The sequence below is a fragment of the Physeter macrocephalus genome, chromosome 10, assembly GCF_002837175.3.
Source record: "Physeter macrocephalus isolate SW-GA chromosome 10, ASM283717v5, whole genome shotgun sequence".
Taxonomy (NCBI): Eukaryota; Metazoa; Chordata; class Mammalia; order Artiodactyla; family Physeteridae; genus Physeter; species Physeter macrocephalus.
The window spans coordinates 475,035-489,846 of record NC_041223.1 but is presented as its reverse complement, the minus strand read 5'-3'; positions in this window follow the sequence as shown (position 1 = coordinate 489,846).

Here is a 14,812-nt window from a genome sequence, read left to right as displayed (position 1 = left end):
AGAGACAGGCCCGAGGCAGGCCTGCCAACGCCGCAGCTCTGCTCCACGGCTGCTCTGCGCCCACAGGACGTGGTTTGGTCTGCCAACCGCTCCCCTAACACGGTCGCTAGCCTCTCCTCAGCGTCTGGCCCTCCTCATCGTCACCTTCAGCCACTCTGTCTCTGGCTTATCCTTCCGGTCACCGCGAGCCTCCGCCTGCCCCGCTCACACCTGCAAAATCCACCCAGGACTTGTGCGAGTCACTGCACCGGCGCAGCTGGGTCGTGTGGACGGGTGACGCCTACTCCCAACAGTCCTGCGCCCCCGCAGGTGCTTCATCAGTGTCTGTAGAATAAACCCGCGTCAACAGCGCGCTGCTGAGGAAACCAGCAATGAAAGAGGTCATGTGACTCCCTCAAGGTCACACAGGGTGACCCGCTCCGGTGCATAAACGGCTGCCCGGGAACCTCGCTGGCGCTATACAGTCACACAGCACTTTCTCTACTGCTTAACGTCTAAACGCTGTTAGTTGAATTTTTATCACCACGTATGTAAAAATAATTAACCTGCACTTCTCTGCGTATTTGGAGTTTTTAACTACTTTAAAAGACCTCTGTCTCTCCAGGGGGGCTAAAACGGTCCCCTTCCCTGAGGCCTAGGCTTGTCATGCACGGGAGCCGCGGGTTCCAGGCAGCCGATGCCCAGGTGCTCGTGGCACTCCGTGTGTCCCTTGGGTGGAGTCGGCGGGGCTTGTGACGCCGGACGGGGAGGCGAGTGGAGTCCACGTGACAAGTGCCCACGGCCGCATCCAGACGCAGCTGCTCTGCGTGCGCAGGACGGCCGTCCTCCGTCGGGCCGGCTCCGTGGGCCCAGCTCCTGGGCTGCGGCAGGCGACCCAGCCAACACCCGTCCCGGGGGCCGCCAGCCTCGCCCCTTCCCGCCTCCATGCTCTGGCTCCCTGCACACTAAGCCCTTCTGCCCTTTTCTGGTGCAAATGTCAGAAGGAAGTGCTGGTGCCTTTTTTTTTTAGAAAGTAAGAGCAACATTACAATAGTCCCTGCCAAACTTTTCCTGAATCTTTATCATGTACCTGAGAACAGAAATTAGGAATTCATTGTAGACCTTAAATATTCTCACCTTAAAAAGATGGTAAATATGTGACATGATGCAGGCATTAGCTCACACTACAGCAGTAATCATTTTGGAACATATGTCACATCAGCGCGCTAAGCTTGCAGTGTTATGTGTCAGTTACACCTCAGTACAGCCGGGGAAGAGTCACAGAAGCAGCCCCGCACCTTTGCTGGTAGTCAGGAAGCTTACGGTCAACAGAAAGCACTTGCTGTTTTAATGAAACGCTATTATCCAAAAACATTAGGAATGAATGTCACAAAAGGATAAATGTAATAAGACGGAAAGGCAGAAAAAAGCAGATCAACTATGCTATCGTGGGAAGTCTCTGGTTTTGGATATGGGATTTCTGCTTCAAAACCGTCTCCCAGCCACTGTGTGACCCTGGGTCCATGTCAACCTCGCTGTAGTTGTTTATTTTTCTATAAGAAATGATGACACCTTTTTAGGATGACTTTGAAGGCTAAAAAGATATTTATTTATGTGAACATGATAACTTGCTATGGAAGCGTAAGGATGGTTTCTCAAGGTCCTAGAAAAGCGAAAAGAAAAATGAAAGCTATTTCCATGAACGCGGAGAACAAGCCCCAGCGTGTCCGCTACCGTGTCAGGGCTGAGCTGGGGTGCGGAAGGGAGTGAGGGGACGGAGGGCCACAGCCTGCATTTCCTGTTGCTCTTTGCCACACCTTAGCTCTATGGCCCCGACTCTTCTAAATGGGGGGCGGGGTGGCTATCGAAAATGGCAAATGAAGAGATGGCTCTTTATAATCTCTCAGTCACTGTCAGCTCTACAGTGCGGTGTTCCAGTTCTGTTAAAATCTAACGTGAGCAAAAAGACTGACAGACAAGTCATAATTATCTGAACCAGCAAAGTTAAGAACCGCACGGGACCTTCCTTCCCAGTGAACGCAACCGTGGAAATTTGATACCGACCCGCGTTTCTAAGCCTAGAACTGTGGGCTGGTTTACACAGCCCGGCCCACAGGCTCCCTCAGCCTCAGGATCTGGAAGAACTTAGTGGCCTGGCAGACGCGCACAGATGTACACAGCCTCCTGACGGAAACTTGACGGGCCTGTGCAGGAAGGGGGGCGGGAGTGCAATTGACGCCGGAAGTTCCTCTGATCAAGAAGATGTGAGCAAGAGCTGCAGGTGCCCCGCGGCTGTTTGCAGAAAATCACTCATGCGCCACGATGAGTGGCCCTGCTTTACGACTCTCGTATTTTTCTATGTCATTACTGGGAAAATGCAGTTTTAAATACTGAAATAGCACGGGTGTACCCAAATAAAAATACTGAAGCGGCGAATCCTTAGAAAATATAAACATCTTAGGATCCCAGATCTCAAACTTTTAAAGCCACAAAATAGATGTCCCTCGTGCAGCCCCTTTGCCATCCAGACCCTAGCATCTCACCCCCAGGGCTGCGGTGCCACCAGCCTCCGATTTAGGCAGCGGTGGACGCGGCTTCCCTTTCCACGCTGGTACAGTGAGAAACCCTCCGGTTACATTACAGCCTACATTTTACACGTAAAACTCACTGTGTTCCTAACACCTGATTCACCACTTCAAATGCTTTCAAAGTAGAACGGCTGCATAGCTTAGTTTCCTGGAATTCTGTGCTGTAGATGCACGTCGTTGCCTCCACATGAGGGAAATACCTGCAGAGGAAAAGCGGTGTGATTCTAAAACAACATGGAAGCGAGCAAAGTTGTTAGAAGTAAGGATGCTATTGTAACACATAACACACGGCTGATGCACTTCCCCCAGAGTCAGTAAGCCGCTGCTCTGCTGGTGATGGGCCTGAGCCTCGGGAATAAAGATAAAAATGGAGATGAAAACCTGTCCTCCCGAGGAACTCAAACTCTAGTGGAGAAGGTGACACATAAATTGATAATTTAAGAACGGAACACCCTATGTGCTCTTTACATCCGTATCTAAAACCTGTTATTGAAGTGCCAAGATAGGAAGCCAACTTTATTTCAGGGGAAATGTCACAGAAGACAGCATGCAGAGGAGGCCTCCGGGGTGGGCGGGCGTCCGCCCTGAGGGGCAGGACGAGGACAGGAGTGGTCCCCGGGCCAGCACGGGGCCCGCCGTACACAGTGTGGGGGTGGCAAAGCTGAGCAGTGGGCTGGCTAAGACCCCGCTGACCAAGCCAGGGAGTTTGGATGAAATCCTGGAGGACTTAAATTTTCATTTACATTTTTTCACTAAAACCCTAAAGGGAAAATTATAATTTAGCAATTATAATTTAGAAATTTAGTAATTAAGCAAAACTGTGACCATGAGACCACATTACATGAGGTCACATTACATGTAGTTACCATGAGGTCAATTACAATGGAGTATTTTCCAGGATGACATTGAGCACTCAGTTTTATAATGGAATCACAAGGCTGTAAAACATTTCAGAAGTGTTATTAGGCGCATCCAGAATTTTCCCCATAAGCACCTTGGCCACAAGCGCTTTCACCACGTGACTAACTGGCCACAAGGCAATTCTGCAGGGAAAGGTTAAAGAGCTGGCTGACAGTTTGTTTGGTGGTTTGGTTTCGTTTCTCCATCGATGCAGTGCTCCCGTTCTCATATGACGTAAGTCGAAGCCCTCACGGTCTACACAGTGACAAGTGTATGTGGCGGCCTCAAAACAGTGGATGATAACAATTATGCATATCAACTTGATAGAAAATATGGGGATAAAACTTACTGGAAGCGTGAAATGAGACAGTGTAAAGCCATACTGCATACTCTACCAGAAAATGATAGCACATCAGTTTGCAAATTCTTTGGTGATTTGAAGGTGCAGAGTTGTCACACGGACATGTGACAGGTGACCGTGTACCCGGAGGACACAGCAGGGTAGAGGCCCTCAGGACACGATGCAGAGCTCAGTTACAAACACCATCCCAGTATTTGGAAACTGATACCCCTCTTAATGAAGAAAGAAATATTAGCAAAAAAAGAAAAAGTGCAATGCTGAATGAGAAGATGAATCAAACAAAAAAAAGTATAAAACACTACGAAGGAAAGACCTGGAAGGCAGGTGCTTGGGTACAGCCCACAAAATAAAATCAGTTATCAGCACAGTATCGCCATGAATCTACACACATTTTATATTATTCAACTATTTTGTATTTCACAATAAAGTCTTTTTAATTCTGTTATTCATTTCTTATTATGTCCTTTTAAATGTACCTCTTAATTTTTGGTTATTTTATCTTTTATGGCAAAATTGCCTGACAGCCAGTCAGTTACGCAGCGAAAATGCTTGCAGCAAAAACGCTAAGAGCAAAGTTGCTTATGGCAAAAATACGTAGACCCATTATCAGAAGAAGGCAACAACTTTCTCTGCTAGACAATTACAATGACAATCATACCATTGGGAGTAAAACCAAGTTGATAAACTTAAATATCTTCCCAAATTATAAAAAGATTAGGTATCAAGCAAGCTATTTCACCCACACTTAATAGAGTTAATCGATGTTCAACAAAGACACTAACGAAATTCGAAGGAAGATGAAAACATCCTTAAGGACTGTCTGCTAGATCAGATGATCCTCGTACGGGAGAGAGCGACTCTCGCTCTCCACCTTCCCCCACGCCCGCAAGCTCATCCAAGACGGCGTGAAGGCGACACGGCTTCCCGACCCTGTGACACGCCTCCCCCCTTGAGCGTAGGTGGACTGTGCCTTGCTCCCAGCCTGCACAACAGAGCAGATGGGGTGGGACGTAGCTTCATGCTGGAGTCTCTCCTCGCTGACCGAGAAAGCAGGGGGCCCTGCCGGGGGCACTGCAGGGCTCTAGGAGCTGAGGGCGGCTTCCGACTGGACTGTAGCTGCCAGAGGCTGAGGCTATCGGTCCTTCGACTGCAAAGGTCTAAAACCTTCCAGAGACCCGAGGGGGCCTGAAGCCTCAGATGAGAACACGGCCCTGGCCCTGAGAGACCCTGAGGGGAGAACCAGCTGGCTGTGCCAGACTGCAGGAGCACAGAAAGTGCGAGATAATAAATGTGTGCTGTTTTTGCCAGCACTGCCGGGCAGCAATGGAAGCTAACTCAGTGGGTCGCAGGCCTGAGTATAAGTAAAAACTGTAAACCTTCTAGAAGAAAACGAGAATATCTTCACTGCCTTTGGGCTGGCAAAGCTGTCTTAGGCCACAGAAAACACTAACCATAAACTAGAAGTTGGAATTCATAGAAATGTAAAACTTACGTTCATTAGAGGATACGTTATAAGTAGACAAACAATAGATGAGGGGGAAATAGTCACTAGACGTACATCTGACATGTGATGGTATCCAGAATACACTTTTTAAAAATTCTACAACTCATCAATAATAATAATAATAGGCCTAAAAACATATAATAAAGTGTTCAGTATCACTCATTATTTTTAACATGCGAATTAAAACCACAATAAAAATACCATAATAGCTCAAATGAAAAACACTAACAAAGCCAAATGCAGCTGAGAATGTGGAACTCCTGGGGCCCTCCTGCAGTGCTGGTGGGGCTGTAAACGCGTGGCCGCTTTGGAAGCTAACGGGCAGTTACTTTAAATTGAAGCCTGCACAGCCCATCACCCGAGGGTACACGCTACACGCCACACAAGAACTTGTCATAAGAATTTTCATAATCGTATTCACAATCACCAACAACTGGAAGCATCGGGAGTTCCCCAACTGAGAAATGGTTAGGCCTGCTGCACGCGGGCACTGGAACCCTTCTCCACCGCACGAAGTTAGGCACCATGGCGCAGGCGTCAACCTGCACACATCTCAAAATCGCTGAGCAGAGCCGAGGTCTCCATCCACGTGACGATCCAAGAGGACAAACCAGCCTCCGAGATGATGTTCGAACACTTTTCACCCCGCGGTGTGGACAGGAGGGTGGGCGGGAAGGGTGTGGAAGATGCTGGGGTGCAGGGTGTTGTGTATCTGGAGGGCTAGCGTCACACAGGTGTGTGGCTCTGGCCCCGCCCCGATGAGCCGTGCCCCAAGCTCTGAGGGATAATCACACCTCTTACAGAAAGAGAGGCGTCATCCTGCGTGATTCACCACACACGCTTATTTTAACACTACTGTGGATAAACGTTCAAAACTTCGTCCTCTTTTACCTTCAATCTTTCCTTTTTATCTCTTATTTTTAAAGTGTTTATTTCATTTTGATTAAAAATATCAAAACGTAGAAAAACATCTTGCTTTCCCCTCCACATATGTAAAAAAATGGTCAGAAAGTTGGGTTAGAAGCAAAAATGACTGACTTCATTGTAATCTTCTACACTGTACAATACTTTAGACTTAAAAAATACATTGACTATAGAGTAAAAATGCACAGACATATTTTTCAGTGTTCACAGAAACTTTAACGTCTATAAAACCCTTTCAAATTTATAGTATTTTACGATTTCTAAAAACCGTGAGTATTGAGTAAATCATGTCATCGTATTTCCCCACGTGATTTAATATTTTCTGGGTTCAAACAAGCAAGTGTGACCTGCGTTTCATCAGAAATTGGTCTAAAGCCAACGTTCCTCTTGACTTTTCCACTTCCTACAAACTAATGATGGCTTCTGGATATAAAATGCTTTCCTCACTGAAGTAATCTACGTTTAAAGTACATTAATAAGTGATTTTGGATCATATCTGAATTTAGAACTTTCTCTTTGTTGTTTTAACATGTCCGTCCAACGTGTAACCTACTGGCCTTGGGCAGCATGAATTTCATGCAGGTAATTACGCCCTTGTTGTCACTGGCCAGGCTGGAGATGGAGCCTGGCAAACCCAGACCACTGAGCTCAAGAACAGCCCTGGGCTCAGATCCACGTGGATTCTTGCTATCGAATGATGGATGTGGGTCTTCCTAGAAAAGTGGGTAGAAGTCAGGGGTTGAAACCCAGAGTTTGGACAGCTGAGTACTGGCGGTTGATCAGGAAGACAATGCATCTGGTGGACAGCCTTGCACCACCATCTAGGTAACTTAATAAGGAAGCTCTCAGAGTAGGATCTGATGCCCAGCTGCAACAAAATGCTGATGTTCTGGAGAAAAATTCAAATGTCCAGCCTCTTGCATGGATCTATGGAAATAGCACATCTGGGAGAGGACACAAATATCCCTACATTTTTTTTAGAAACACTCTAGGAGACTTTTATGCAAGTACATCTTATATACCGTGACTTTCCAACCCGAGTACTTGTTGCTCAGCTAAAATAGATCCAGTACTTCTCCAGAACACATGAGCCATAAATCTACAGCAAAAAACAGACTTCAGGTGTCTACTGTTGGCGAGACGTAAGTCGTTCACATTTGAGTCCTGGAATAAATTCTGCTACTAACAGTTCAAGCTGAAAATCCTCTGTCTCGCGCCGTGCAACACAACACCCCGTCCACGTGGCTGTTACAGCCTCGTCGACTCGGGTGGTTTCCAGCACAAGCAATGATTCCCTCCTAGTTTTAGCGTTCAGTTTCCTTCCTCTTCTGTTGAAGAAATTCCGTCAGCAACCAGAAATCTTGAAGTCAATACCTTATTTGTTTCATCTTAAATAATCATCCTGACAGATTATGCCTACGTTACAGTGAAAGATCAATTTGTGGTACATTTTTTTGGCCATCATAGAAAATTGCTTGAATATTAAAATAAACAATGCAGGGACTTTCCCAGTGGTCCAGTGGTAAAGAATCCGCCTTCCAATGCAGGGGACGTGGGTTCGATCCCTGGTCAGGGAACCAAGATCCCATATGCCGCGGGGCAACTAAGCCCACGCTCCACAACTACTGAGCTTGCGCGCCTCAACTAGAGCCTGTGTGCTGCAAACTACAAAGCCCACAAGCTCTGGAACCCACGCACCACAACTACAGAGCCCACGCACCCTGGAGCCTGCACACCACAACTAGAGAAGAGAAAACCCTCACGCCACAACTAGAGAGAAGCCCGTGTGCCGCAAGAAAGAGCCGGCGCACCATAACGAAAGACCCCACATGCTTCAGTGAAGACCCCGCGTGCCGCAACAAAGACCTGATGCAGCCAAAAATGAATAAAATAAATAAATTAATAATAAATATTTTAAAAATAAAATAAATAAAATAAGCAATGTGACAGTAGCAGGCTTCCTACTCCTCAAGTCTGCACTACGTTTAAATTTATGATTTGGCTGTTGACTCTGCTAGAATCTGCAGAACATTTTCCAAAAGGGAGATACTGTAGATTCTTTAGAAGTGAAATTAACTTTTATGATGTGGGCATGATGGGAAAGTCAGGAAGTGTCTGGGAATAAAATACTCTTCAGAACTAGAACACTGTATATGAAAACACATGTTTGAAAGCACTTGATGGCTAAAAAGAGCATTAATGCCACATTAATAGAATATATATTGCCTCTCACAGAATGGAAACAAGCAACTTTTTTGAAATCTTGATTTAGAATTCACCTCTAGTCAGATGATCTAAGATGGAGAACATACTGCTGGTCCCCGTGTCTCCATGAGTAAGAGGTGGTCTCCCCTCTTGTTCCTGCCTCTTAAAGTCCTGTGCCTTTCAAGCCTCTTTTCTCCTAGGAGCCTTCCGGTCCTCACTGGGGGCACTTAGGATTTCTCTCTCCTGTTCTTACACAGCTCATTGGGTGTGCAGGCAGGCACAGCGCTTCAGAAGGTGGGACCTGAAGCCAGTTCAATGGGAAGCAAATCTCAGCATATCCACTTGGCAACAGTAAGGATTGTTCAAGTATGTTAACCTCCTCATGCCTTTGTTTCCCTACCTGTAAGATGAGGATAATTAAGTACCCACTTTCTCTAGGATGTGGTGATTAAATAAATAAAGCACTTATAATAGTGATATTACACAGTACCTATCTAATAAATAAAAGGAAATGTTTAAATTGAACTCAAACCATTTTGTCTTTGGCTACAAATAAGAAATTAGGCCTGGGCATGTGGCCAAGAAGAGAAACTCTAAATGACATCCATTTTAGCCCAGCGCACAGGGAGGCTGGCAGCAACTTGACAGGAAAACACAAGCGGCATCAGAGGCAAAATCAGAACTGAGAGTTGATGCCTCATGGGTTTGAATCCAGACAAAGAGTGGCTTAATACTGGCTCTGTCACTCCCTGGATATCAGACCTTGGTCAACTTACCCCTATAATCCTCAGTGACCTATCCAGTACATAGAATAATCATTAAGATTGGTTTAAGATTGGTATATTATACATAATTATGTATGTATATATAAGGTACGGGGAATAAAGCATATATATACATAGATACAAAAAAATACCACACACACATGTGCACCTGCACACAGAATTCAACACTACAGCAATCCTCTTAGTGGAGAAGAAAGCTATTCTAGAACCACAGAGATCATATAATTCGACAACCCAGTTTTAGAGGTGAGAAAATCAAGGCTCAAGAGGTTTGGTGAGGAATTGCATGGCAAATATATAAGATTTTACTGTTATTGTTTAAATCTGTTAAAGAGATAATGTTTGAACAAAATTAATAATAACATAGTGTGAATTTATAGCATATGGAAAAGTAAAATACCCCATAATCATAGCTTAAAGACCTGCAGAGGAGAAATGGAGGTGAACTTCTACTTACCTGTAAGGTTCTTACTGTAGACAAAGTGGGGTAATATCACCTGAAGGTGGGCTGGCATAAGTTAAAGTGTACACTGTAAAATGAATAAAACAAGGTGTTACACCTAGAATCCAGAAAATAAAAGTTATAAAATAGAAATACAAAAAATATCCAATTGAGCCAAAAGAAGGCAAGAAAAAAACCAAATAAAAGATGGACAAATGGAAAACAAATAGGCAACGTGAGAGTCTTAAACACAATCATATCAATGACCACATTAGGTGTAAATGGTCTAAAGATACCAATTAAAAGCCAGAGATCATCAGATTGGATAAAAGAGTAAGACAGACTGAATACCACCTGTAAGAAATACACTTCCAATATAAAGACCCAAGGAGGTCGAAGAAAAAAATTTTTTAAGATATACTAGCCTAATGCTTATCCAAAGAAAGCCGGAGTGGCCATATCAATATAAAGTATATTTCAAAACAAATAAAGAAAGAACACCATTTCATAACAGTAAAGGGATCCAATCATCAAAATGACATAACAATCCTAAACCTAATATAGAAGCTTCAAAATACATGAAGCAAAAACTGACAGAATTACAAGGAAAAGAGATCCTCTTCGTGGAGGGTCCTTAGTGGAGGGTCTTTTACCCAGGATTAGAGTCAGAGTTTTCAGTACCACTCTCGGTGTTGACAGAACACACAGACAATTATTCTGGATACAGAAGATTCAAAGAACACTGTTAGCCCACTTGTCTTAACTGATATTTATAGAAGACTCCACCACCAACAGCAGAGTACACATTCTTCTCAAGTGAACACAGAACGTGAATCAAGGTTCAATAAATTCCGATCATGCAAAAAAGGTACCCAATGGAGTTAAATCAGAAATCAATAAAAGAAAGGTCTTGGGAAGGCCCCCAAACATGTGGAAACAGAATAGCACACTTTTAGATAATCCATGAACCAATGAAAAAACCAAAAGGGGAATTAGGAGGTCTTCTGGATTAAATGAACACGGAAAGATAACATATCGAAGTTGGGGGGGTGCCGCTAACAGGCAGCGCACGGAGGGGAGTTTATGGGGCAGGACACCCGTGCCGGGGCCCTGCTGATCACAAAGAGGACCGAACCCAGGGCAGCAGGCAGACGGCAGGAGCAGCCAGCGGGGATCAGGAGTCTGGCCTCGCCCTCACACATCATGGCACACGGGCTCTCACGGTCCCCGGGAAGCACGGCCACGATCAAAGGGGACGGATGAGGGACGGGGGGCCGGAGGCGCGCGACGGGGTCTGCAGCAGAATGGAAGTCCAGGCACGGGGAAGGTGGGTAAGAAGCGTCTGTACAACCTGCCAGAGGTGAAGTGGGGAGCAGAGAGGATGAGTGGAGGAGAGATCACAAGTAGATTGGTAGTCGACTGGATTATGTCTGATGGCAAGTGAACGAGGTGGGGGCGGAGATCAAGGACACGGGCTCCCGGGTGGGTGGCGGTCAGACAGTCAGACAAGGAAGGACCCACCCAGGGGCCAGGGCCTGGGACAAAACACTTCGTCTGGAGTCAGAACGTGGAGCTGGAAATGCTGAGGGCTTCCGGCAGGAAGGCCCAGCAGCAAATGGGATCTGGGTCTAAAGGGGGTAAGAGGCCCAGAGGCGGGAGTCGAAGGTGAGGGAAATGACAAGGCACTCAGAGGCAGTGCGCAAAGTGAGAAAGAATAGCACGTACAGCCACCCGGAGAGAACCTGCACCAAGAAGACGGGGTTCACCCGGGGCCGCCCTACCCCCAGCACCCCAGCAAGCAGCACCCCCAGGACCCCCGTGACACGGCCAAGAGTTTGGCTTAATCTCCTTGGTTGGGGGATTAATCTCCTCCTGAGGGGAGGTCTGCTGGGGACCTCCTGCAATTCTAAGAGCATCCAGGGAGGAGAATCACTGACTCAGAGAGGAAAAGGAGTCAATGTTAAAGAAAGAAAAAGTCAGAAGGGGACACAGGGAGCAGCTGCGGTGGCCACAGGTCTGACAGGAGCAACTGTTTCTGATGAAAAGCGATGCCGCTGCTTCAGAGTTTCATCTGCACCAAATCAGACTAAACGGGCTTCAGTTTCAAAAGGGTGCGTCTGCTGACATCAGTACACCTCTAACTAACCACAGGCGGCTTTCTACTGAAAATGTCAAGCAGAATTTTTTCTAACTGTTGTGTCATCAAGAACAAAGGAGTGTGTAAGGGTCTGTTTTTTCACAAGAGACAAAAAGGGAGGAGAAATGGCTCAAGGAGGTAGACGTGGTAGCCGAAGTCTTTTTCCTGTCAACATAATGTTTAAGGACTAAGGTTAATTAAAATCTAAAATTTAAATCCAAACCATGAGGATAAGGAAATCTATTTTCCAAGCTCACAGGTTGGCTTAACTTTGTGATCCTGGGGGGCAGGAGGGTAGGAGGAAGGTTTAAAAGGGATAATCAGCATTTCTCGAGCTCTTTCCTCAGAGGAGCCAGGCCGGTACCCAAACTGGAACTACATGACATTTAACCTCCATGACCAGAGGGGCAGCGTCCCTCGTAAGGGCTGTGCTTTCACTCCCAGGAGGCCCTTCCTTTCATCACGGCACCGGACACTTTGTGGGTGATCCACTCTTCCTGGTCCTGGGAAACCTGCGGGCTCCACGGCAGGCACCCGACACCTAAATACAGGCGGCGGCCCCTCCGCCGGGCTCTGGCCACGCCGCGCAGCGCCGACGGGGAACGGCATCAGACGCGGCCAGACGGCTACACACCCGCGCTCCTGTCCGACTCCAGCACGGAGGGCTCGGCTGGAACCCACCTGTCCTGGGCGTGGCCCTGACCAGACTCTCCCAGCTTCTGGAAGGTTCCCCTGGCCCCTGCTTCCCAGCCCGCGGACACCCTGGCTTCTGCCTGTTTCCTACCCTGGCTCTGGTGCTGCCACCAGTCCTGTGAGCTCTTGAAATACTTCCAGTAAATGGACAGATCAACCCAGTGTCACTTAAGTCAGTGCCAAGGCCACCGCTCGCAGCTGAGGCTGCAGACGCCGAGATGTGGACGGGCTGAAGGACACACACACTGTTGGTGCCCACGGAGGGGCTCGGGTCCACTCGTGTCACACACAGAGTCCCCGCTCCCGCCTACCACTTCCCAAGATGGGTACATTTGAAAACTTCCTGACAAAAGTCAGACATGTGAATGCATGGCCGTCCGCTGAAATCCAAGCGCAAAAAAACCCGAAGGTAAGCCATTGTCTCAGACGCTCCCTTGACTGAAGGCACAGTCCAGGAGAGCTGCTCCAGTTAGAGAAATTACAGCCAAGGTCACTCAGCCTTACCGGCTTTCATGTGACCTCTGAGGTGTCAGAAGACTGCAGGTCTGGGAGATGGACCCTCACGTTGCTTGAACGGCACTGTATTTGTCCTGACATACTTTGCCTGTTGGCAGCTAAGAACTGGCAGAGAAATGCAGCGTTCCCTTCCCAACGAAATGTTAATTCTGTTTCATATGTTTTTGCCTGGACTTTAAGGCCAATTCCTAAATGTAGAGCCTAACTTTCTTTGGTAAAATTTTAAACCAAAATGAAACTTTATCCTGAGTCCATCATCAGAAGACTGAATTTCAATATTAGTTCTCCACAATATTCAAAATTAGAAACACCTCAGGCAATCGATACCCTATTCCAAATTAGACAGAACACCGTCCGCCCTGATCTATTACTTGTTTCATATTTTAAGGGGATCATTAAGTCCCATCTACCAAAAATACCCTCCCCAGATATTAAACATCTATGATATATGCAACGACTTCCTTCCTTCCTTTAGCAGTGGCTGCTGGCTGATCCCACGGACACTGGCAGGTCTGGGTCTGCACACAGAGGGTCCTCCTACCTCCTGTAATCGGCCTGTTCCTAAAAAGCTGAGTGCTAAAGAATGAGCTTTGTAAACCAAGCACCAGTTTCTCATTAGCCGATATGCTAAGTTCATTTTTTACCTTTATTATCAAGTTTTCTTCAACAGCCCAGTGTTTTGGTCTGTGAATGATTACACATTAAAAGGAACCCTTTGATCAACTAGGTAACAAAGAAAAGCATTTCGTAACGAACAGAAAATAGTACCACTTAATAAAGTCCTACTTTCGATTGCTAAAAATCTTGGGGTTAATTCTGACAGCCAGCAGCCCTCTTCTCTGGCGCGGGGCCCCTGAGGAGGGCAGCGATCCTGTCACCCACGGGCTGGTGACCCTGGCACCTGCCAAAGTCACAGAGAGCAGGTGTCTCTCCTCCTGGACCCAGCCCGCATTCTTATGGTGTTCCTGGCCCTCAAAACATGCCGCATTCGAAGGAAAATACAGAACTATTTTGAGGATGACCACTCGTACATTTTCACTGAACCGCCGGGAAGGGAAGCCTCGTGTGCCCACCCCGCGCGCATCACGTCCTGGGGACAGAGCTCTGCACGGGAGCCCTCCTCCCCACAACGCAGGTGATGAGACAGATGTGCAGGGCTGAGCGAGGGAGCACACATTGACGAGGCCACGGCTCCAAGCCCACAGCCTAGCCACGTTTATGTAAAACGTCTCTATTTTACTGTGATTATTGCACAAATCACGGAACATCTCTGAGCCCAAGTTCCTCAAATTGAAGAAACAGAAACAGCAGGGCTGCTCACCACTAACTTTTGCCGACACTATTAGATCAACCAGCACTAACCAAGTGCCCAGCTCAGAGCCTGGCAGTTAAAAAGCAGTTGAGTGGGGAGGGATAAATCAGGAGCTTGGGGGTAACATACACACACTACTTTATGTAAGACAGGTAACCTACAAGGACCTGCTGTATAGCACAGGGAACTCTACTTAATATTCTATGATAACCTTTATGAGAAAAGAATCTTAAAAAAAAGAGTGGATATGTGTATAACTGAATCACTTTCCTGTACACCTGAAACTAACACAACATTGTATATCAACTATACTCCAATAAAAATTTTTAAAAATCAGTTGATAAATATCACTATTATTAGGTTTACCATCTGGTCCTCATCCTAGTACCTCTTCCTCTTTAGAGAGTGGTATCTAAGAAGCAAAATGAAACTGGAGAAATGTTTTCTCAAAAAAGATAATCAGATT